The sequence below is a fragment of the Mustela nigripes genome, chromosome 5 (assembly GCF_022355385.1).
Source record: "Mustela nigripes isolate SB6536 chromosome 5, MUSNIG.SB6536, whole genome shotgun sequence".
In the NCBI taxonomy this organism is placed as follows: domain Eukaryota; kingdom Metazoa; phylum Chordata; class Mammalia; order Carnivora; family Mustelidae; genus Mustela; species Mustela nigripes.
In genome coordinates, this window is record NC_081561.1 from 128,523,399 (window position 1) to 128,549,758 (window position 26,360).

At 36.6% G+C, this 26,360-nt stretch overlaps 1 protein-coding gene across 2 annotated transcripts in view; it reads right to left on the bottom strand.

The window, feature by feature from the left end:
- The window catches only part of CDK19 (cyclin dependent kinase 19), a 168,223-nt gene that overhangs the window by 77,815 nt on the left and 64,048 nt on the right, over positions 1-26,360 (bottom strand). The window lies entirely within an intron of this gene.

Consider the following 26,360-nt stretch of genomic DNA (forward strand, 5'->3'; position numbering starts at 1 on the left):
GCCCAAAGGACCAAGAAATCTTCAAAGTGCAGGAAAAAAACAATATTTAATTCTATATCTACCTAAGTGATATTTGAAAAGTGAGGGCAAGACAGACATTTTCAGCCAAAGACTAAAAAAACTGGTTGGGGCGCCTGGGTGGCTCAGTGGGTTAAGCCTCTGCCTTCGGCTCAGGTCATGATCCCAGGGTCCTGGGATCGAGCCCCAAATCAGGCTCTCTGCTCAGCAAGGAGCCTGCTTCCTCCTCTCTCTCTGCCTGCCTCTCTGCCTACTTGTGATCTCTGTCAAATAAATAAATTAAATTAAATTAAAAATAAATTTTAAAAACTGGTTAAACAAGTCCTTAATGAAAGAACCATTAAAAATATACCCCAATAAGGAGTATATGCAATAAAGAACCATAAAATAATAATAATAAGTAAATCTAAGTAAGTCCTGACTGTAAAGAAACCTAAAATATACAAAGTTGGGGGTGGGGAGAAGGGAGAGTAAGTAAAAACATGGTAGAACTAAAATAATAGAAGTAACAGGAGGGAGAGAGCTGAGTTAAAGAGGTTTCAAGTCTTACCACTTGCAGGAAACAGGGTAAAGTTGAGAATTTAAGTCAAATAAGCATGTAAAAATATAAGAATAAATGCTAAATTAGAAAAAAAAATGTGATTTTCAAGCCAGATGTTTAGAAAAAAGAGAAATAAAGGAAACTCAACCAATACTTTAGAAGCCAGAAAAGAAGGGGGAGAAAAATCAAAGCATGAAACATAGAAAAGAGGAAAACTAGAAATAAAAAGAAATATATGAATAAACACATTAGGGTAATGCATTAGGGTAAACTCTCCACAGTTAAAAGGATACTGAGATTAGAAAGGAAAGGATATTAAATTTAAAAGAAAACTAAAAATTAATTCCACAAAAATCAATTCCATTTCAATTAGAAGAATGCTAGCTTTTCTTTGGAATAAAGAGCTAAAATAGTAAGTAGAATGGTTTTTAACATGCCAGTGGTTTTAACAATCCAATAGATTGCTACAAGTGTTCTGGAAACTCGGATTCACAAAGTTATGTAACAGCACATGGCATCAGAATTCCCCAGTGGTCTGAGACTTATTCTTAGGAGAATCAATGAGCTTCTTTGCAACAGAAAACAACCTTATATTCCACTCCCATCTCTCAAGAGAAGGTCTGGACAAGGAAGTGATTCAAGGCCCTGACTGGGATAAAGTGTGACTTTCAAGACCTTGGACAAGACTTCTTTCATGATCTTTGGCAGAGTCTTCGATGCTCATGTAAAAGCAATGATTCATGGGGACCTATGGAGCTTCCTTCTTCATGAAAACAGCAAAACCAGATGTATTACCAGGTATGCCATCAGTTTTGATGGTAAGCCACTTTTCACTGTTTTCTCTCTCAATAGTCTTTCCAGTGTCCAAAATGGGTTCACAAAACAAGAATCTTGATGGCCTCAGCATGCTCATAAAAGAGAAAAAAGAGCAACCAGCTTTACTAAGGAAAGAGCAGAATCTCATCTGTTTACATGCTCAAAGAAAATGGCTAGCTGCCAATGCCTTTAAAACCTTGACTTGCGAGAAAACAAGGGGAAAAAGTCAACCGCTCTAGAAGAATGTCACCTGAAAAAGGCCTTCATGGTTTGGCCTCTGATCACAAGCCATCAGGGGTTCGGAGATCTTCACTAAGACCTCTCCAATCATATCACTACTTTTACTTACCAGATTTTGTAAGATAAGGCTTTTTGGTGCTGGGGTAAATCCAAATTTTGGTAAGGTTCAAGCCTTTTCAAAAGAAGCCACCTTCTTGTCAAAAGGAGTCACACTATCCAGTATGTTTTCTGGCTGGGCAGACATAAAGGCATCTTCAGCTGTGTGGCTTCATTAGCAAGAATTAGCAAGAATCTTGCCGGAAAAAAAAGCAAGGCTTTGTATCTTTGCACATTCAGCCTTTAGAGTAAGGTCAAAGGACACACAAGTTTTCTCCTACTTTCTTTTTCTTTTCTCTCCTTTTTTTTCCCTTTCCTTGTCTTTTTAATTTTTAATTTTTATGTAGCCTCTGCATCAATACAGACAGCATGGTAAATTTTCATTGATTCTTTTTAAAAAATTATTCTATTTTTTTATTTGAGAGAGAAAGAGAGATAACAAGAGAGAACACAAGTGGGGAGGAGAGGGGCAAGCAGATTCCCAGCCGAGCAGGGAGCCCGATGTGGGGCTTGATCCCAGGACCCTGGGATCATGACCTGAGCCAGAGGCAGATGCTTAATCAACTGAGCTACCGAGACGTCCCCAGTTTTCATTGATTTTTATCAATGGGAAAGTGTCTGACATTGTCTGCACATGCATCAACAATGAAAACTGAACATAATCTAACTGGTTACACTAATGACCCAGGACACTGTACTTATTTAAAATAAGAGAAAGAAAAAAATACCTATTTTGACTTGAAGGGGGATGAAAAATATTCTTAAAAAGCCAATTGTCTCCCATCCAAGTACTAACCAGGCCCGACCCTGCTTAGCTTCCGAGAATAGACGAGATCGGGCACGTTCAGGGTGGTATGGCCATAGACAAAAAACCAATTGTCAAAATAATAGAAAAACATACTTTTTAAAACCTTTTATTTTTTAATGTTTTCAAACTTCAGTTCACAGACTCCTAAAGTCCTAAATTCCCTTCAAGTAAACAGGTAAAGAATTCTTGGTCTTTTATCTCTAAATTCATTTGAAATATGAAATATGACAAATATGCATTTGAAATGAAAAAAAATTAGCAAATATTGGACTTGAATATTGTGGCAGGATGTATTTTCCAAAGATGGCCATAACAGTATCTCCAGTAACAAATGCTTTCCTAGAATTTGCCACCCTCCCAGCAAGAGGTGAAGTCTATCTGGGTGTACATATGCACACATTTATAACCAACAAAATGCAACAAATGTGATCTGCATAGTGTATGAGGTTTTATGAAAAACAAAACAATGCAACTTTCTCCTCCTTCCCATTAATACTTAAGCTTGATTTGACTATGCTGATACCACCATGTTGCACAGAAGTAAGGCCACACACATGGACAGGTACTCTAGTCAACAGTCCTAGACTCTTCAAGTCTTCCCAGCCCCGATGCCAGATATGGTGGTGACAAACTTTCAGATTGTGAAATGACTATCCAAATTATTCCAGCCCCTAACAGTTGATCCCAATCTTCAGGTTTTCCCAACTGAACACCCATCATCATAAGAGCTGAGAAAACTATCCCCATTGTGCCTTTTTGGAGTTCCCAACTCACAGAATCTACGTGCATAATGAAAAGTATTTTATGCTACTAAATTTTATAATAGGTGTTAGGCAACAATCCTAACTGGATCTCAGGAGGGAAAAAGGTAATCTCATTTCTAAACTCCCATTTTTTTTTAAGATTTTATTTATTTGACAGAGATCACAAGTAGACAGAGAGGCAGGCAGAGAGAAAGGAAGGGAAGCAGGCTCCCTGCTGAGCAGAGAGCCCGATGCAGGGCTCAATCCCAGGACCCTGGGATCACGACCTGAGCAGAAGCTTCAACCACTGAGCCACCCAGGCGCCCCGTAAACTCCCATCTTTTTTAACCTAAACAAAAGGAGTCTTCCTATCTACAAAAGATTGGGGAAAATATGATTAAAATTATACACGGGCTTTCTCTTGTGTCTACCATCAAAACTTTTAAATAAGTAAATCAAAATTTGGGCTCCTGGGTGCCACACATCAGGTTCTCTGCTCAGCAGGGGAGCCTGCTTTTCCCTCTCTCCCTCTGAGTACTGCTCCCCCTACTTGTGCTCTCTCTCTGTAAAATAAACAAAATTCTTTAATTAAAAAAATAATAAATTTAAAAATCAATCAATCAACCAGATTTGTACTAATCCCTCCTGATTTTCACAAACGACATTAAAGGTCTTATTTATACTTCAACTCTTAATTAAGTCCTACAGAAATTACACGAACAAGCTCATAGCCTAGATGAACTGCTTATCTAAACTGTGATTTCTTTTCCTTTGTGAGAATTAGAAGAATATTCACTTCCTACTTTTTGAAAGAATGATTAACACAGTCCAGCAACACCTAGTATATCTTCTATGCATAGTCTACAATTGATAGTGATCATTTATTACAGAGGCTAAGAGCCTGGAAAACACACAAACATTCTAAACTAGTTTTAAGAGAAAATAATCCAAACCAGCCATTATAAATGCAACAAACTAGATGAAATCTTACTGAAGTGCAAACACTGACTCACGGCAATGGAAACTGGTTCTGAAATAACCTGTCTAGAATGATTATTCAGAAAATTCCTTTTATCTCTTCTATACTCTAGAAGTAAAAATAAAGAAAAAAACTACATATCAACAAAAGTCCATAACCTGGTGAGGAGTGAAAAAGCATGACTTACCAAGGCCCTGCTGATCCTCGGGGACCGCAAGGTCACCCCCCACCCCCAAAATCTTAGTGTCTGGTTCTTATTCTAGCTAGAAATACTGTGGAGCAGGGAACTGATATGACCACATCTACAGTTTAAGAAGACCAATCTAGTGGCTATGTTTGGGCCAGGAGAGGCAAGGAGAGAGAGAATACTACTGCTAAAGCTTAGGCACAAAGAGGGCTTAGACAAAGGTAATAAAAACAAAAATTAAAAAGGTAAAGATGAAAAAATTTTGAAAGAAAAATTAACAAGATTTGGTAATCCAGTTGGGTAAATCTTGAACTAGTACAAAAAAAAAAAAATTAGAGAAGATATATATCTAGTTAAGATTAAGTTTTGGTTTCTATGCCTGAATTAAATATAACTGAAACTATAGTGCAACACCAGAAGTATTAATATATAGACATCTAGCTGGAAAATGAAATATACGAAGTCACCCAGAATTCTAAATTATATGGAAATGGAGAAGGTATCAGCCAGTGGAGTCTTTCAAATTGATACTGTGAATATAGAGATGAAAAGAGCCAACTAAGCAAATGCAAAGAGTATTCACAAAAGCATTCAAAACAGTTAAGTCTTGGGAGGGGGGTGGAAAGACAGGGTAACTGGGTGATAGACATTAAGGAGGGCACGTGATATAATGAGCACTGGGTATTATATAAGACAGATGAATCACAGGCCTATACCTCTGAAACCAATAATCACTATATGTTAATTAATTGAATTTAAATTTTTAAAATGTTCTTAAAAAATAAGTCTTCAGGGCGCCTGGGTGGCTCAGTGGGTTAAGCCACTGCCTTCGGCTCAGGTCATGATTTCAGAGTCCTGGGATCAAGTCCCACATCAGGCTCTCTGCTCGGCAGGGAGCCTGCTTCCCTCTCTCTCTCTCTCTCTGCCTGCCTCTCTGCTTACTTGTGATCTCTCTCTGTCAAATAAATAAATAAAATCTTTAAAAAAAAAAAAAAGTCTTCAGCTGATATCCACTAGCTGATATCCGTCAGCAATTTTTTCACTATTGTATCTCCACATCTGGAATTTACTGAATGAATCAGTAATTAAAGTACATTAAATACAACCTCCATAAATATATCTATGCCTCCAAAAATATAACCTATGGTAACATCAAAGGATTTCTTACGGATCTATAGCTTTCAAAAACTCCAGCAAGAGAATGGGAAGGAAAGAGCATGGTAGCCAAACTAGAACATATGCTTCTGGAATTGTGAAAAAGCCAGAAAGACTGAGTTAGTAGGAATTAAACCAAATTTACAGCAAGAAAAGTAATTAGAGATTATTAGGCTAAATGATATAAGTTACTCAGAGAAAGACAAATTCCATATGATCTCACTCAAATGTGGAATTAAACAAAACAAATGAGCAAAGGAAAAAAAAAGACAAACCAAGAAACAGACTCTTAACTGTAGAGATCAAACTGATGGTTATGGCGGGAGGGGGGGCGGGGGGGTTATATAGGGGATGGGGATTAAGGAGAGCCTTGAGGGGTGGAGGGATGAGTTATATAGGGATGAGGATTAAGGAGAGCCCTTGCTGTGATGAGCACCATGATGGGTAACAGGTGACATGTGACATATGGAACTGCTGAATCACTATATTGTATACCTGAACCTAATAGTCCATTGCATGCTAACTAACTGGAATTTAAATAAAACCTTTTAAAAAGAAGAAAAATGGGTTTAATAATTTGTTATAAATATGTCTTCCCTAAACCTTCTTGAAAAAATAATGAATTAAATTCTGAAATGAAACTGATATTACTAAAAGCCAACAGATAGTAAGAACCAGCTCAAAATGGATGATATAACTTAAAATTTTAAATGTAAAAAGATTTAAAATTACTTGACATTGATTTTACAAATGAGTAGACCAAAAAAAACCCCTACAAAAACAAAAAAGAAAAGAAACCAGAGGAACAGATCCTGAACAAAATCCACCATGCAGCCTAAGCGGTTGGAAAATCATTACAAGAGTATGATGAGCATCGCTCTTTGCACTAATAGTATTTCTTTTTTTTTATTTTATTTTTTATTTATTTTCAGCATAACAGTATTCATTATTTTCGCACCACACCCAGTGCTCCATGCAATCTGTGCCCTCTATAATACCCACCACCTGGTACCCCAACCTCCCACCCCTTCAAAACCCTCAGATTGTTTTTCAGAGTCCATAGTCTCTCATGGTTCACCTCCCCTTCCAATTTCCCCCAACTCCCTTCTCCTCTCTAACTCCCTATGTCCTCCATGCTATTTGTTATGCTCCACAAATAAGTGAAACCATATGATAATTGACTCTCTCTGCTTGACTTATTTCACTCAGCATAATCTCTTCCAGTCCCGTCCATGTGGATACAAAAGTTGGGTATTCATCCTTTCTGATGCAGGCATAATACTCCATAGTGTATATGGACCACATCTTCCTTATCCATTCGTCCGTTGAAGGGCATCTTGGTTCTTTCCACAGTTTGGCGACTGTGGCCATTGCTGCTATAAACATTGGGGGGTACAGATGGCCCTTCTTTTCACTACATCTGTATCTTTGGGGTAAATACCCAGGAGTGCAATGGCAGGGTCATAGGGAAGTTCTGTTTTTAATTTCTTGAGGAATCTCCACACTGTTCTCCAAAGAGGCTGCACCAACTTGCATTACTAATAGTATTTCTTTTAAGATTTTTATGTATTTATTTGATAGAGAAAGAGAGACTACCAGCAGAGGAAGCAGCAGAGGGAGAGGGAGAAGCAGGCTCCCCCTTGCTGAGCAAGGAGCCTATGCCGGGCTCGATCCCAGGAACCTGGGATCATAACCTGACCCGAAGACAAGCTCTTAACGGACTGAGCCACCAGATGCCCTGTTCTAACAGTCTACAAACTCCTGGATACAGGTATTGTGTTTAAGCAGAACTTACAAATTATTTAACTGAAATGTGGCAAGATTTCCATTTCTTATTTAAGCTGTTCAAATATTATTAAGAGGAAAAAATGTCAATTTAATACAAATTCAAAAGTGAACTCTTCTATAAACAAGAAACTCACTGGGAAGCTCACATTACATTGATGTGTAAAATCCTCTGTTACAGTCTGCTTAAAAATGCTTTCTTAAAAATAAACAGTTATGTTCTGTTGGCTCGATTTTATAAATAAACTCTTACTGAAAGCATTTCTCTTTTTCAACCCAACTTGTGAAAGATGCAGCTTTTGCCGTAAGAAATCGGTAAGGTGTTGCTATGGGAACAATATTTTAATATTATTTTAAAACACCAGTAGCTTCAAAGAACAATGAAATAAAGAAAAACTAAGGGGAAAAAGGGGGAAAGAGTATCCTAATAGTTCACGATACAACCATTATTAATCATTCTGCAACAGAACTTCATATACCTTTTTCCTTCTGTACTTGTAGGGTAAGTATCAGGAGATACCTAAGAAGATAATAGGAGAAAGCCTAATAATGCCAGCTGTTTTGAATAAACAGCTATAATCAGGTCCTTCCTCCAAGAGTTAAAGAAGGAAAGGACTCATGGGTGAGCAAAAACTATTAAGGGGCCTTAATTTTGGAAAGCCCTCAGAATCAAAGCATTCTCAACAACTCAAGCCTGGAGAAAATGAGGCAGGGGGAACTAATTAAGTAATAACTGGTAACAGGTATGGCCTGAAAATATTCCCTGCCTTATTATAGATACATAAGTGGGGTTTTTCTTATCTTTATTGGGTAATTGAGAAAAATGTTTTAAACTAGTGGGTTAAGTTTATTTTATCTGTGTTAATGAAGAACTTCTTTTTTAAAAGATTTTATTTATTTGAGAGAGAGAGAGCACAAGCAGGGGGAGCAGAAGAGAGAGAAGCAGACTCTCTGCTGAGCAGGGAGCCAGATGGTGGGCTCAATCCCAGGACACTGTCATCATGACCTAAGCCAAAGGCAGATGCTTAACTGACTGAGCCAGCCATGGACCCCCAAGAACTTTATTTTTGTTTATAGCAAACACATTATAATTAAGTGGGAAGGAAAGAGCACTATATACTTCCAAAATATACCTTGCCTACAGAGAATGAAGCTCTTTAGACCCCTAAGACAAAGACTTAGGAGGAAAAAAGTCCACTAATGGCTATTCTTTTGCTAAAGAACAATTTTACGTCTAGATTCTAAATAGTAGCATGGAACATATGGAAGGGTTAATAACGACAATACTTTGCATTAGCATAAAACCATAAAGTCTACAAGGTACTCTCAGATAAATTAAACTGGATGCCATTTTCCCCAAAAAATATGAAGCTAGAAAGGACAGCCATTACTATGTGGCACATCTGAACAGGTCAACAATATAATACTGAGTTTAAATAATATAAACTTTTCAATAAGTAGGAAAGATGGAACCATACAAGATAGAGTTACATTATATAAGGCAATTTCTCATGATGGACATCTAGACACATCATACAAGTCAACCAATATATAAAAGATTCTTGGTTGAATTGTAATTAACACTAACACTAATATTATCTATGAAGCTTTGAGAATACCATGTCCAAAGTGGCCTCACTCCACTTACTCTACTATTCTTCCAAAATGTATTCATTCACAACCTTGTAGCACTAATTATATTCAAAAATGTATCTTGTGGGGTGCCTGGGTGGCTTGGTTGAGCGTCTGCCTTTGGCTCAGGTCATGATCCCAGGGTCCTGGGATGAAGCCCAGCATCTGGTTCCCTGTTTGGCAGGGTATCTGCTTCTCCCTCTGCCTTTGCCGATCCCCCCAACCTCATGTTCTCTCTCTCATTCTCTGTCTGAAATAAATGAAATCTGAAAAGAAGTGTCTTGTCTTCCCAACCAGCATATGACCAGCATATAAGCTCCATAAGGGAGAGAACCATGTCACGGATTGCTTTCTTTAAGGATCTCCAGGCAATATGCAGGCCCATATAGTTTGAGAATTTCTGGACTGTAGAATGACCGGCTGTGATGATAATGGAGATAAGCTGATATAGAAGGATACAGGCAAATCCAAAAAGATAGAAAGTAGGTTAGTGGTTGCCACGGGCTGAGGGCAGTGGGGGGAAGGGACATGACTACTACTGCAGGGTACAGGGTTTCTTTATGGGGTAATGAAAATGTTCTGGAGTTAGTAGTGATGGTTGCACAACTGTGTGAATATACTAAAAATCAATGAACTGTACATTTTAAACTGATGAGTTTTATGGTATGTGAATTATATCTCAATTTTAGAAAAGAATATTATAGCACTGGACCCTCTGCAGTCCCTCCCCTGAAAGAGTCTGATTGCTTCAATACTATATGGTTGACTATTAATATTAAATATAGAGAGTTACATGCAAAACTATTCCCTTGAATAAAACCACCCAGCTTTCTCTACTTCTATAAACTATACTTTGTTCACTAGTTGTATTTGATATAGATTGTGAATGGCAAATCATCTATGTCTTCATAAAGAGAAAAGAGAAGAATGGGTAATGAAGAGCTTCAGCAGAAAGTCTTAATTATAAGACTGTAATAATTTTAGTCTAATTATATTTCTAATTATATTACTATTATATCATCTTCTGTAACTTTCCCAAAACTAAGCAATCAAATCTGTGAAATTCAGGTCAACTTCTTGCCTACCTCTGCTCTTTTGCTCAGTATATCATGCGGTCATCCACCAAGCTGATCAAGAGAGAAACACTGTGGTCAGCCTTGTCTTCTCTTGCATTCCCCAACACTAAATGTCTGCTTCCTCCAATCCCTTTATTATGTTCCAACACAAACCACTATCATCTTTCATTTTGGCTTCAGCAAAAGCTTCTCAACAGGTATTCCTCCATCCATTCATGCCCCCCATCTCCGATCCGCTGAAAAGGCAAGGATGGTTTTTAAATCAAACTTATGGGACACCTGGGTGGCTCAGTCAGTTAAGCTTCTGCCTTCGGCTCAGGTCATGATCCCAGGGTCCTGGGACTGAGTCCCACATCCGGCTCCTTGCTCAGAAGGAAACCTGATTCTTCTCCATCTCTGCTTGCCACTCCCCTGCTAGTGCTCGCGCGCTCTCTCTCTCTCTCTCTCTCTCTGACAAATAAATAAATAAAATCTTTAAATAGATATGTAGATAGATAAATGAAATCAAATTTAATACTGTCTCTCTTAAAAACCTTCAATGGTTTCCTGATACTCTTAGGATAAGTCTTAGTAATTTACAAAGCCATTCAAGATGGCCCAGCCCTGTTAACATAACATTCCTATCCCCAACTCTTTTCTCTCAACCCAACCGTATTAGACTTTTATTCCCTTAATTCCAAAACTCTCTAGTCTTTATTTTGTATTTTTTATACTACTAGTATTTTATTGAGGTAGAATTTACATATAGTAAAACACACAAGTCTTAAGAGATCAGCTTGAATTCTGACAAACATAGACATCTATTTAACCATCAACTAGATCAAGACAGAGAATATTTTCATCACTCCATAAAGTTCCTATGTACCATTTCTACCCAACCCTCCCCCCAACTCCATGCAATCACAATTCTGATTTCTATCACAATAGAAATTTCTGTCATTCCTGAATTTCATATAAATGAGATCATACTCGTATGTATTCTTTTGAGTCTGGCTTCTTTTATTCAACTTAACATTTCAGATACATATTACTGTATCAGTTTTCTTTTTTAGAGTTAAGTAGTAATCTTTCCTATAGATATACCATAAATTGTTTATTCATTTTCTGATTGATAGACATTTGAACAGTTTCCTGTTTGGGGCTATTATGAATAAAGCTTTTATGCACATTCTTCTACAAGGGTCCTATGTTTGTATGCATTAATTGTTCTTGAATTATACACCTACAGATGGAATTGCTAGGTCAGACAATGTGTCTATGGATAAATTCATCAGAAACTGCCAAGTTTTTTCACCAAAGTGTCTATACCATTCTACACTTTCACCAGTGCCAGTTACTGCATATCCTCACCAATGATGGATCACTCTTCTTAATCTTAACCATTACAGTGGATGTATAGTAACTTTTAATCTAATTTTTTAATCAAAATGATATATTTATAATTTTCAAAAACAAAACAACATAGCAGAGATTATAATCTAACAATCATCCCTCCCCTTCCCTATATACAACCACTTTTAACTTTTTCTGGTTTGGGTTCTCCTGATTATTGCCTATCTCTAAGCATTTATATCATTATTCTTGACTTAACTTTAAACATTATTGGGTTTCATGTATTATAGATGGAAGTACAGTTCATTTGCCATGCTCCATCTCCATGTTCCCTCTCTATCTTTTTATACTCAGATGATCCTTTTCAGTTCATCTATTGTTTACTTTAAAAATTATCCTTAACACAAAATTTTTGTTTCAACTTTGGATAGCAAATTTATCATACATTACTGAAGGTGACCCTAGCTACAGCTGTAATTAAACCCCAAAATTCCAGATGCTTAACACAACAGAAATTTATATAATGCTCTTGTAATAACTAATAATTTAGTAGGCTTAAGAGAATTAAAACAGTGTACTTTGAAAACATACTTGTTCATAAAATTAAGAGCATCCAGGCTCATTCTCTCTCATTTCTGGGCCTTCCTACCTGTGGTTTCCTTAGGCCAAATGCTCTTCCCCACTTCTTCCCTTCTTTACCCAGCCAGCTCCAAAGTGTCCTTCAGATTGACACAACCACAAAAATCCCCACAGAGCCCTCCCCACTCCCTCATAAGGGCTATGTGTTCTTCCAGCATTGTGCTTAACTGTCCTAACACTGATTACATTGTGTTGAAATCTGTGTTTTCTTATCTGTGTCCTTCAAAACTATAAACTTTTTAAAGGAAAAGGAAAAAATTTTGTTCACTGCTTCTTCCTCGATTACAACAGATACTCAAATATTTCATGAAAAATCAACTCATTTAAATAATTATTCATATATCTATTATTTCTGTCACTTATACATTAAATCACACACAGTTAGGGGAAGTAGAATCAGAAGGGATCCCAAATTTTAGATAATACAAATAGTCCACAAAGTTTAATTTTATATTTCAAATAATTGGCTTAAGCAGAAAGCTTAAAATCTTCCACTACTGAGAAAACTTAGAACAAACACAATTGGTAATACTGTTAATGTAACAAATTCAAACTGTTGCATTTATTCAAGAATTTATTAAGAGGCCACTTTGTTCCAAGCATTGTAAAACAGATTCCAAAAATTCAAGAGTGAATATATCAGACACAATCCCTGACCTAAAAATTATAAAGGCAGAGTGAATCTAGACTGAAAATACCTTTAATATATTATGAACAACAACAAAAAAAACCCCACAAAAATGAGAATCTCAACTTTAAGAAGTCTAATGGCTTATTAATTTTTGTTTTCAAAAAAGCACTTCAAATTGTTCATTAATAACTTAATTGAGCAATTGTTTATTAGTAAAGGATCTCCTGATGCCTCTGGTAAAATTCTGAGTAAAAACCTACATATCTTGCATAACTGAACAGACAGGAAGACAGTCCCAAATAAGAAAAAAAACAGATAAAACGAGTGTAGTCTTTGTGGCTACAGTTGTGGAACAGATCTACTTTTGGCAAAGAGCAGAAAAAACGAAAATACCTAAGAAATAAGGCAGAAATAAAAAGAGAAATATCAAATAGGATAAACAATAGGAGAAGAAGTAGTAAGTGAAATGAAAAATCAAATGACAAGATAAAAGTATTATCTAATGTGCTAATGAGCTTCACCCTTACATTCCAGACTCAAGGTAAAAATCTGGGGAGCGAGAATCTCCTACAGCACTGTGAAGCCCACAAGTTAATCAATTGATATACACCACAGTATACGTTAGCACAACACAAAAAACAGTGCAAATTCAATGGTACCCAAAACCACACACTGCAACCCAACTCCATGTTTCACAATTAGGTATGCATCTAGGGATCTGATTAGCATTTAGATATCATAATAAAAATGCCTGGTTCTGCAGCCTGCGTGGCTCCGTAGGTCAAGCATCAGACTTCTGATTCCAGCTTAGGTCACAATCTCAGGGTTGTGAGATTGAGCCCCACCATGGGCTCTGTGCTGGGTGTGGAGCCTGCTTAAAATTCTTTCTCTCTCCCTTTGTCGCTCCCCATCTTCCTTCTCTTTAAAGAAGAAAAAAAATAGCCTTATTCTTATATATTTAAATATGTTATTTCATTATAAACTACTTTCCTTTGCTTTTTTCATAATAAAGGTTTATCATTATCATTATGTTTTTAGTTATGCATGAAAATAGGTTATATTATCTATAAATTTCAGTTCAGGATAGTAAATAGAACTATACAATAATTCTTACAAAGGGGGAATTAATTAGGTCAACTGGCATTAAGGAGCACTACTACAGCATCTACATTTAGGAAGAAAGTTATTGGATAACAAGGCATGTGTGTCTTAACTTTACTAGATATACAAATTGTTTTCCTCAGTGCTGTAATATAATAATTTACAATTCTACTAGCACTACGTGACAGTTTCAGTATTCCAAATCATTGCAAATACTGGATGCTGTAACCAATCTAGTGGGCAAAAGGCATATCTTATTATGGTTTTAGTTTCTGTTTCTCTGACAAGTAACATAATTGAGCATCTTTTTTATTTATTGGCCAATAATGTTTCACTTTTTTAAAAGTTCTTATTTAATTCTTCAGATGCCTTTTCTATTGGATTAAAATTACCTAAGATTAGGGGCACCTAGGTGGCTCAGTGGGTTGAGCATCTGACTCTTGATCTCAGCTAAAGTCTCTATCTCAAGGTTGTGATTTCAAGCCCTATGTTGGGCTCACAAAACAAAACAAAAACCTAATGTTAAGAATTCTTTCTGAGGGAGAATAACTTAAAGTAAACACCATACACCATGCCAGCAACATCCAAAGGCCAAAACCACAAATAAAATTGGGCTTCTCAGGGCACCTGGGTGGCTCAGTGAGTTAAGTCTCTGCCTTCAGCTCAGGTCATGATCTTGGGGTCCAGGATCAAGCCCTGCATCAGGCTTTCTACTCAGTGGGGAGCCTGCTTCGCCGCCCCCCCACCTGCCTTTCTACCTACTGGTGATCTCTGTCCAATAAATTTTTTAAAATCTTTTTTAAAAAATTAAAAAAAATTTTTTAAATAAAATTAGGTTTCTCAATCAGATTATTTTAATATAAGATGGTAGGGTACACTTAGCAGAAAGGCAGACAATCTGGAACAGAAAAAAACTTCTCTTTTAAATTAGAACTTAGAAAAAAAGGTGACAAAGCAGTTTATACTCAAATCTGTTATTACTACGATGAAAATAAGATTTTCAAATATCTTTTTCTCTTCTTGATATGCTTTTACTATAAAGAATACTTAGCATTATCTTGGGTAAATTTCAATCCTCTGGCAGTTATTCAGTTTCAAATGCTAATTTACCATCAACTATTTGAATGCTGTATTATCTAATAATATCAGTAAAATCTACAAACTGTAGAAATTCCAGTTAGAATGAATTTATCCTAAGTAGCCTATTCAAACCTTGAAATTACTGAGTTGCTGAGTATGTTCAGAAGCCTGTAAGCCAATATTTATGTTTAATCAGTTCATCCCACTCCCATTATATACTGCCTTTTATAATAATACCAAATTATCTGGGGATGCCTAGGTGGCTCAGTTAGTTGAATGGCTGACTCTTGATTTCAGCTCAGGTCACGATCTCAGGGTTCTGGGATGGAGCCCCACAGTAGGCTCCATGCTCAGCAGGAGTTAGCTTGAAGATTCTCTCTCACTCTGCATATGCTCTTACCCCCTCCCCCACTTAAGCACATACACAAACTCTCTCTCTCTCTAAAATAAATAAAAATCTTTAAAAAAATAGAATTACCTGTTTTTGAATAATAATCTTCCTCTTTTCAATATGCAGTCTATTAACTCTAGTTTGTATCTGTTAAAGTTCTATTTCTCTCTTTTTTTTAAAGATTCTTATTTATTTATTTGACAGAGAGCGAGAGATCACAAGTAGGCAGAAAGGCAGGCAGAGAGAGGGGGGGAAGCAGGCTTCCCGCTGAGCAGAGAGCCCAATGAGGGCCTTGATCCCAGGACCTTGAGACCATGACCTAAGCCGAAGGCAGAGGCTTAACTCACTGAGCCACCCAGGCGCCCTAAAGTTCTATTTCATCTTAACAAACCATCAGAATGGTGTGAAGTCATTTAAGTCAAAGACCTATATTAAAAATGTGAACAGCTAATGTCACCAGAAAAAGAGATATAAAGCCAAAGTAACCGAACAGTAATATGAGACTATGTCATTATGATAATCCACTGGTACTTGGAAGTAACTAAGCTGCTTTGCCTAATTATACTAAATTCTTAGCTATCATGTGTTATTGTATCAAAACCCTAATTATGGGCTCTCTTGTTTCTGATCCCTATCACATTAGATTACCCCATTCACTAGCTCTCTAGTGACTCAAGACAGCTACTGACTGACCAAGAACCTCCATGCCTCATTCACCTGGCTACGTCCTGAAACCCCAGCTGCCTCCCACGTCCCCAGCCTTCCCCGCGCCCTCATTATCCCTGCCCTCCTTTATTTCTCCCAGGCAAAATCCTAGTCCCCAGTCCTCACTGTTTGGATAAGACAATTTCTTTCCCTTTTTCTGGTTGCTGTAAAGCCCCCCTAATCTGTGACACTATGGCTAATCTTCCCTGATCCCTACTCTAGTTTCTAATGCCTCAGACCCCTGGCCAGTGACCTGGATGTGAAGAGCCAATTTCCTTTTAGAAAACTATGACAAGGCAAGGTATAGCCTAATATATAAGACTTTAATTATGAACATGTTTCTCCCTCAAAACAATGTTATAAGTAGTGCTCAGGTACGGCAGTACTAGAGTACCACAGCTCAGTTACCTACGGGTAAACAGGTGTTGGTACAGTAGACTGGTAACCTGGGCATGACTTATATCAGTGTTCCCTGAAGCAAAAGGCATTTCAAACAACTGGCTTAAAAAATAAAGACTTACCGGGGCACCTGGATGGCTCAGTAGGTTGAGCATCTGACTCCTGGTTTTCACTCAGGTCATGGCCTTGGGGTCATGGAATTGAGCCCCATATTGGGCTCTGCACTCAGTGCGGGGTCTACTTGAGATTCTCCCCCTCTGCCCCTTCCCCCCCAACCCACATGTGCTCCTCTCTCTCGACTAAATAAACAAATAAATCTTTTTTTAAACAAATAAAATAGACATCCATCTTCCAAAAAAACCCTGTTCTGTATTCTCTCAGCAAGAAGCACTATGTTACAAAGAGCAATGATCAATTCCTGTTAATTGACTGATATATTTGAAGGAATGGGGGCATGAGGGCAAAATCATATCTGCTGCTATAAGTACGTTTTAAATATAATCCAGCATTCACAGACCATAGTGAAGTAATTGAATTTTTACAAGTGTATTTACTGGCCTCCTGTTTTTATTACTGATCAAAGCTAAGGCCACTAACAACTTACCTTTGCATCACATTGACAAACTCAACTTAAGAGAAAGGAGGAAACCTAACCTTCACTGAGAACTGATTATGAACTAAAACATTTATATGCTTTAAAAATGTTGTGATAGTAGGTACCATTAATCCTATTTTAGACAGGAAGAAACTAAGGTTCACAAAAATTAGGTATTTCAATAGTTGGGTTATGAATAATTTTTATTAGGCCAAAAAAAAAAAAAAGAGAGAGAGAGAGATTGGATGCTTAATTCCAAATCCAAATAAATCAGAATAAGTAGTCTGAAGGATGAACTAGAAACATAATTAGAAATTAGCCATATTTTAACCCAAGAGCTTAGAGGCCCATGTAGTTTACATCACTAAATATATGCTAAGGTCAGACTCTGCTCTCACAGGCAACTCCTCCCGTTCCTAAGAACTGTTAAGATTCTTGAACATATCTGGAAAAAAGTATTTGTCCAAGTATTTCGTGTGATTTAGCTGATATTCTGGTTCCAAGGTACAGCTGAGAATGACCTGGAACATAAGCAAGAGACTCAGAGGCTCAGAGAATCTGAGAAATCTGGGCAATCTGTGGGCAGCTCCATGGCCAGCTTCCTTGGAAATGCGAGCCCTAGAGGCAACTCAAGACATAACCCGACTCCCTGCTCAAATAGCTTCATTTTTAAATCCTGATTATACATCAGTATTAATTAATTTAATTAAAATAGCTTCATTTCTACAGCTACCTAGAAAATGGGTCGTTGAAGAGCAACATGCCCAAGACATACAGAAGTGATGGTGAAGTGCAGATATGACTCCAAGTCTTTCTGAATCAAAAGTCCATATTCTTTCTCAGTTTACAATCTGAAGCCAAAGCCATATTTTTAAAAAAAGTTTTTGAAGTTTTCCTACTTTGATCTCTTATTCTGAATCTAAGTTACCAAATTTAAGTTAAATTTTATAATTTAGTATCTTCTATAATATGCTTCAAAAATTAAATGTATAGAGCCTTAAAAATAATTTACTTTGACCAGTGAAAACAATTTCAACTAAAAATTATATTTTCTTTGATTAGAGTTTAAATAGGAAAAAGTTGTTACTGTCAATAATAATAATAATAATAATAGTAACAAGAACCATTTACTGTACATTTACACTCAGGCTGTAAAAGAAGCCCTTTTCATACCACTATCAGATTTATTTTCAGTCCTTTACTCTACATAACATCATTAGTATAATTTTGATTCAATATTATTTAAGAGAAAAAGAAGCAACACTAAAAAAATAGGGAACAGTCAATTAAATCTAATCTAATTAGAGCAGGAAGATGAAATTAATCATTTTATATTTTTAGAATTGAAATAACTAATTTATTTGATTTATTTAGTAGGGAGGATCCTGATACAGCAAAAAGCCAACTCTTCCAATTACACACCCATTCTTCACAGACAGAAAGGAACTACAGAAACCACAGGCCCCTAAAGGCACTGCTTCCAACCAACTAGTCTATTCTCCTAAACAAGAAGACTGAAAAGTGGGTGAGTTTTCAGTTACATATATGACCCATGTTCCCACACCAATCCATCTTCCCTCACCATAACACACACACACACACACATACACACAAACATACACACAAAAGTGGTGAGGAAAACCAATTTTATCTTTTCCAAAACTGTTCCTTCTCACCTTAGTTACCTTTATTAAAAAAACTCAGAAACCATTAAAAAAAAACCAACTCAGAAACCTACATGACCCACCACTTTTCTAGCACTGGAAACAATAGGTATTTATTAATTCTTTTTTTAAAAGATTTTATTTATTTATTTCACAGAGAGAACAAGAGTGCACAAGCAGAGCAAGCAGCAGAGGAAGAGGGAGAAGCAGGCTCCCCGCTGAGCAGGGAACCCGATGTGGGACCCGATCCCAGGACCCCGGGATCATGACCTGAGCCAAAGGCAGATACTCAACCATCTGAGCCACCCAGAAGCCCCAACAATAGGTATTTAAGTCAGCTTCTGAGAATACAAAGATTTACTGCGAGTCTTCTCAGAAGGAACAAAGTGGCTTGAAATAGAAGCACACACACACAGATACACACACACACAATGATAAATTAGAAGAGACTCGTGACCTAACATATATAGTAAGGCAGACAGATCCACCACAAGACTGAAGAATCTGCTTGTGACTCCTCTTACCTCTCCCTTATACCTTCTCAGCTCTTGAAAGGAAATGAAAAGTGCTATTAGCATGGTTCCTCCCTATGAACTGACACTATATCCATTTCCCAGATTCATCCTAAAATAATCCCGAACCCTATCCCCAACTCATACAAGATTCTGTTTTTCATTGTAAGAATATATTTATTTTGCCAAGAAAGCTAAATATATTTTACATATATATGAGGAAAGTAGTAAATATCACTATTCAATCAATTAAAAAAAAAACCACATTTTAAAAAGGAAAAAAAAAATTTATGCTGAGTCTTCAGTCCCAAAAGTAAACTTTCGTTTGTTTCTAAGGAGAACACAAGGACCATACCAAAGAACAGATTTTGCTCAAAGGCAATTTCATACATAATTCATTTAGTTCTTGTCTCCTAAAACCATGCCAAACTTTTTATACAGTTATCATTATATAAAAATAATTATTAAATAATCATGTTAAAAGTCTACTAGAAAAAAAACTTTTCTACTCTTAGTGGTTTTCACAAAAACTTAATATTATAGTTTGATTTTGTCTCCTTCATAGAAAGGGTAAAATACCTGAATTACACATCTATTTCCACAAATCTATACAACTCTATAAAGTTGGACACATATATAATAAAAAACTTGTATTCCATGCAACATAAAAGCAATTGAGAGGATATGATTAATCTTGATAAGAATAAACAGGTATTTCTCAACCTTCAATATAAGAAACTTTAACAAAATAGTTTTAAGGTTGATAAAAAGAAATATATTAGTAAGAATTGGAACCTTCCACAGACATTTTAAAGTTCTTCTCAAGGAATCCACAGCAAATGTACATTTTATCAATTGCATTTCACACATTTAAAAAAGCAAAAGCTTATTCTTTGATGACAGGGGAAAGTTCCAGGCATTCCACCGAAGTTTACATAGTGGCCTGTTATACCCCCATAGTGGCAAGAGAGGTGAAGAAATGGTGGCAAGTCTGTTAACTGCCATTCCATCCTGTCCACTCTGTGCTATGCAGAAAAACTGCAAGGGACAGTACATTACAGCTGATGCCATCTGTCACCTGTCACCATGGAATCATCGCTGCTGGGTGCTGGCAGTTACATAGAGTCTGGACAAAACTGTGCAGAGGTAGGGGCACCTGGTTGGCTCAGTGGGTTAAAGCCTCTGCTTTTGGCTCAGGTCATGGTCCCAGGGTCCTGGGATCGAGCCCCGCATCGGGCTCTCTGCTCAGCGGAGAGCCTGCTTCCCCCTCCCTCTCTATCTGCCTCTCTGTGTACTTGTGATCTCTGTCCCTTTGTCAAATAAATAAATAAAATCTTTAAAAAAAAAAAAAAAGCTGTGCAGAGGTGAATGAGGAAATGGCAAATGAAAACCAGCAGTCAAGAAAATAGCAAGAATGACAGGAAGTCAGGTTTTCTCTATTTCTCTTCCCTCCTCAGGCCTATGCCTCTGCCCTGCTTCCCTGACTAATTGTCCTTTCGGTCTGTCTTCACTTTCTTTAGGAACAGCTCTGTTTTTTGAAGAGTACTCAGGAGTCTTACATATATATATATATATATGTAAGAAATAGAATATATATATATATATATATGTAAGAAATAGAAGCGTGTATATATATATACACACACACACACACATACACACACACATACATACACACTCAGGAGTTTGAGAGAGAGAGAGAGAAATTTATTTCATTTTTAAGTAATCTCTACACCCAACATGGGGCTTGAACTCACAACGCTGAGATCAAGAGTCACAGACTCTGGGCACCTAAGTGGCTCAGTTGGTTAAGCAGTTCAGGTCATGATCCTGGGGTCCTGGGATGGAGCCTCGCATCGGGGGTAGGGGGGTGGTTTATGGAGTTGTCTACATTCTCTTGGATCTACAGTCCAGTCCCTCTTCACTCACTTTACACTCTCTGTCCTTCTACCATATCAAACAGAAAAATCCAAATCTGCCTTCTCACACAGGGTTGCTAATGAAAAGAACCATACAGTCATGCAGACTGGTCCCATGACTCATCTCCTCCTTTAGGTGGACTACAATGCTTCTATAATCTTATCTTTGATCAGCAAATTTTCACATATCCTTCATCAATTACCTCAAATGCTCATCACTTAACACCACACCTACAAAAAAGAGGCACACAAGAATGTAACTACCTCATCATCTCCCTAGCAAACTGACATATGTTGACATCAACATTTCTTTTCTCACTGCAGTTTCCGAGGATAAACTAAGTATCCCATTTCCTATTGATGGTCTATCCTTCCAGCTGGGCTATGACCCACTGATTTTTAAAAATTCTTCATTTATAGACCCTTTATCCACTAAACCTATACCACTTTACTGATTTACTGATTTACTACTCCAGATTTACTGAGACATAATTAATGTGCAATAACCTGCACAAATTTAAAGCATACCATTTATGAGTCTCGACATAGCTGCACACCCAGGAAACCACCATGACAATTAATATGATGAAGACTTACATCTTCTCCAAAGATTCCTCATACTCCTTTGTAATATTTTCATTTCTATTCTCACCCTCAAGCAAACACTGATCTATTATCTACCACCATAGATTAGTTTGCATTTTCCAGAATTTTCTATAAATGGAACCAGGTAGGAAAGAGTGCAACTAGAAAAAAAATATACTGTAACTATTCCCATGTACAAAACTGTGGGCATGTCCAGGAAACAGATAAAAAAGGCTCCAATTTCTCACCCATTAAGGCTATACAAGCAGGATATGAAAGCTAAAGCAGAGTCCCAAATTAAACAGCAAAAAGATACTTATTAGAACAGCTAATATCCAGAACACTGACAAAAACAAATGATAGATACAATAAATGTAGAGCAACAGGAACTTTCATTCATTGCTAGTGGGATTACAAAACCGTACAGTCACTTTGGAAGATGGTTTGGTGGTTTCTTCCAAAGTACACATATTTCTACCATACAATCCAACAATTGTACTCCTTGGTGTTTACCCAAAAGAGCTGAAAGTTATGTCCACAAAAACATCCATATGTCCATATACGCATGCACTGTTCATAGCAGCTTTATTCATAATTGCCAAAACTTGGAAGCAACCAAAATGTACTTCAGTAGATGAATAGACAAATGCACTACAGTACACCCAGACAATGGAATACTATTTAGTGCTAAAAAGAAATGGGCTATCAAGTCATAAAAGACATGAAGGAATCTGAAATGTCCATCACTAAGTAAAAGAAGCCAATCTGAAAAGGACACATACTGTATGATTCCAACTACAGGACATTCTGGAAAAGATAAAACTATGGAAACAGTAAAAGGATCAATGGTTGTCAGGGGCCAAGCAGGGTGGGAAGGCATATAAGATAAATATGCAGAGCATAAGGGATTTTTAAGGCAGGGGAAATATTCTGCATGATACAATAATGACAGATACCTGTCATAAATATTGACTAAACCCAAAGAATATACAATACCAATAGTGAAACCTAATGTTAACTATGGATTTGGGGTATCAACATAGGTTCATCATTTATAACAATTGTACCACTCTGGTAGGGGATGTTGATAATGAGGTAGGCTATGATAGGTGGAGGAGAGAATATATGAGAAATCTCTATAGACTTTCTACTCAATTTTGCTGTAAACTTAAAACTACTCTAAAAAATAAAGCCTATTAAAAGAAACACATAGTAATTTTGGAGTTGAAAAGTACAACAACGAAAATTAAAATTTCAGCAGCATATCTGAGTTGGCAGAACAAAGAATCAGCAAACTTGAAGGTAGGGAATTGAAAGTATCCTGTCTACAACAAATAGAAAAAAATAATAATTAGGAAAAATAAGCAGAGTCTCTGAGACCTGTGGAACATCATCAAGCCTATAAACATGTGCATGTTGGGGTCTCAGGAGAAAACAAGAGAAAGGGGCAGAAACAGTATCTGAAGAAATGATGGTGGAATATTTTCCAAATTTTATTGAAAAATATTAACCTATACATCCAAGAACACAACAAATTCCAAATAGGATCCACACTTACACACATATAGTCAAATTGTCAAAGGAGAAAAAAGAAAGGAATCTTGAAAGTAGCAGGAAAAAAACTCCTTGTGTACAAGAGATTCTCATAAATTTAACAACTAACTTCCCATCAGAAACCAGGGAGGCCGGAAAGCAGTGGATTAATATAGTCAAAGTGATAAAAGAAAAACACTGTCAAATAATTCTATATCCAGCAAAACTATCCTGCAAAATCAAAGGAGAGCCAGTGAGGAAAGAAAAAAGAAGTAAGACATTCCCAAATACAAAAGCTGAGACAATTCATCACTAGCAGATCCGTTTTATAAAAATATACTAACTGGAGACCTTCAGGTAAAATGAAAGGACTACAGACAGTAATTTATCTACACAAAAAATAAAGGGTACTGGTAAAGGTAAAAACATGGGTTTAAAAAAAAGAGCATAAATGTATTTTTGTTTGTAACTTTTTTTCTTGTATATGATCTAAAAAACAACTACATAAAGCAATAATTACAAAACTGTGTTAGCAGGCTTGAAAGGTACAAAGAAGTATGTATTCACTTAGCCACTACATAAGAACATCCATGCTCAATTTACATCAAAATCGCTATCACACTGGGGCTAGGTCATTCAGGTAGTGATAAATTACTAATCAATCTAGAAACTGCGTACTTTCTAAACATCTATTAAGCAAATTCTCAATAAAACTATGAAGACTGTGAATGGGTCATGCTTTTCCAGCTTCTGCACAGCAAAATAAACAAAATGAAAAGGCAACTTACAGAATGGGAGAAAATATTTGCAAACCATATATCTGATAAAAGGTTAATATCCAAAATAAAGGGGAGCCTGCATGGCTCAGTCACTTAAGCACCTGTTCTTGGCTCGGGTCATAATCCCATAATCCTGGGATCAAGCCCTGCATCGGGCTTTCTGCTCAGCAAGGAGTCTGCTTCTCCCTCTGCCCCACCTACTCCCCCCATGCTTGCTTACTCTCTCAAATAAATAAATAAAACATTTTAAAAGAAAAAAAAAGAATATCCAAAATATATCAGAAACTCATACAACTCAATAGTTTAAAAAGAAAATCCAATTTAAAAAAATAGGCAGAGGAACTGAATAGACATTTTTCCAAAGAAAACAAATGGTCAACAGGTACATAAAAGGAGCTCAACGTTACTAATCATCAAAGAAATGCAAATCAAAACCACAATGAGGTATCACTTCACACCTATATATGACTATCATCAAAAGACAAGAGATAACAAATGCTAGTGAGGATATAGAGAAAAGGGAATCCATGGATTCCTCATTATAGAGAAGTCTCTGTTTCAAAAACAACATCTACAACTAGGCTTTCATTTCCTAATAACTAATACCTTAAACATCAGCTTCTTTTTTTTTTTCCCTTGGGTCCCCTGGTGGCTCAGTTGGTTAAGCAACTGCCTTTGGCTCAGGTCATGATCCTAGAGTCCTGGGATCGAGTCCCACCTCAGACTCCCTGCTCAGCAGGGAATCTGCTTCTCCCTCTGACCCTCCACTTTTCGTGCTTTCTCTCTCTCATTCTCTCTCTCAAATAAATAGAATCTTTAAAAAAAAAACAAAACAAAACAAAACAAAAAAAAACCTCTTTAAAAAAAATCAGCTTTTCTCTCCCAATTAACTCATAGAAAGTGAATTAATACTATACTAAATGATTGTACTCTGAAAGAGCAAAATTGCACACTATAGTCATATTGGTTGAGATAATATGTTTAAGAATTTTAGGGAACTAAAAATCACTTACCAAATGCTTAATAGAAAGCTGCCAAGCTGAAGTTTTTTAAACAACGTATTTATATTCTAAAGCAAACTTAGGATCATGGACTGCTAGTAGAATTTTTTTTTGTTCTTTTTATTCACTTATTAATTCAACAAACATTTATGGACCATCAGCTATGTGCCAGGCACATAGGAACTGGGGATAAAAAGACAAAATCTCTACTCCTTAAAGTGTGCACAGTCTACAGAGGAGCTCCCATTCTGAAAGCAAAGAATTTATGACTAGAAGAGACTTTATAGTTCCCTTATTTCACAAATAAAGAAACCAGCATTAGTGGCTAGTAAGCCACTCAGGCCAACAGACACTCAGGTCTACATATTTCCTGCTCCTGTGCTCTTTGCACAACACATTTTCTCTGACTGAGTGGTGATGGAGTCCTTCCATGTGGGTGAGGCAGAAAATGGAACTGGGAACAATACGTGGAGAGTTACCAAATTAGAAACTGAAACACCTAATGGATACAGATAATATAAATATTTAACAATTTAGAGACAGAAATCCCTAATAGATCTGATATCATGATAAAACCCCAAAAAGAAACTAAAGAACTAAAATAAGAAACCGGACTAAAATGAGGTAATATAATGAATGGTAAGCCTTCAAAGCCATAATTATGGCTTTGCCTCTGTTTACTGATAATGTTAAAAGGGGATATTAAAAGTACTTATTTCATATGACTGTTGTGAAAGTAAATTAAGTCTTGAAAGCACTTAGTAAACCTAATAAATACTCAGTAAGCGTCAGCTACTGTTATAGACAATCATTTATTTTTTAAGATTTTATTTATTTGACAGACAGAGATCACAAGGGGTGGGGGGAGCAGGCTGCCTGCTGAGCAGAGAGCCCGATACGGGGCTCGATCCCAGGATCCTGGGATCATGACCTGAGCCGAAAGCAGAGGCTTTAACCCACTGAGCCACCCAGGTGTCCCTAGACAATCATTTCTTAAATGCACAAGTATGTCATATAAAGACAAAAAAATGATCTTTCTTTAAGGATTTATCTTATTATTATAATGATAGCCCTATTTTTCTAGCACTCAGTAAAATCTAGTATTAAAGCATATATTTCAAAAAATATATATTTAATATGCATAATATCTAATATCACCCTTTCTCTGTAGGCATAGATCAGTCCCAAAACTACAAGAATAAAATTATTATTTTCTTAACAATGAATTGTATTAATAAAAAGTTCTATTGGTTAATTATATTATTAATTATGTTAATTCATAATTTACACTAATTAAATCATCTTGTAGTTCAGTATTCCTAAGATTATAAATCCTAAATATCATTAAAAGAATGTTTAAAGGTGCCTTTCAAGTAATTAAAAAATTTATGCAGCTTTTCTCATCTTCTATAAAATAT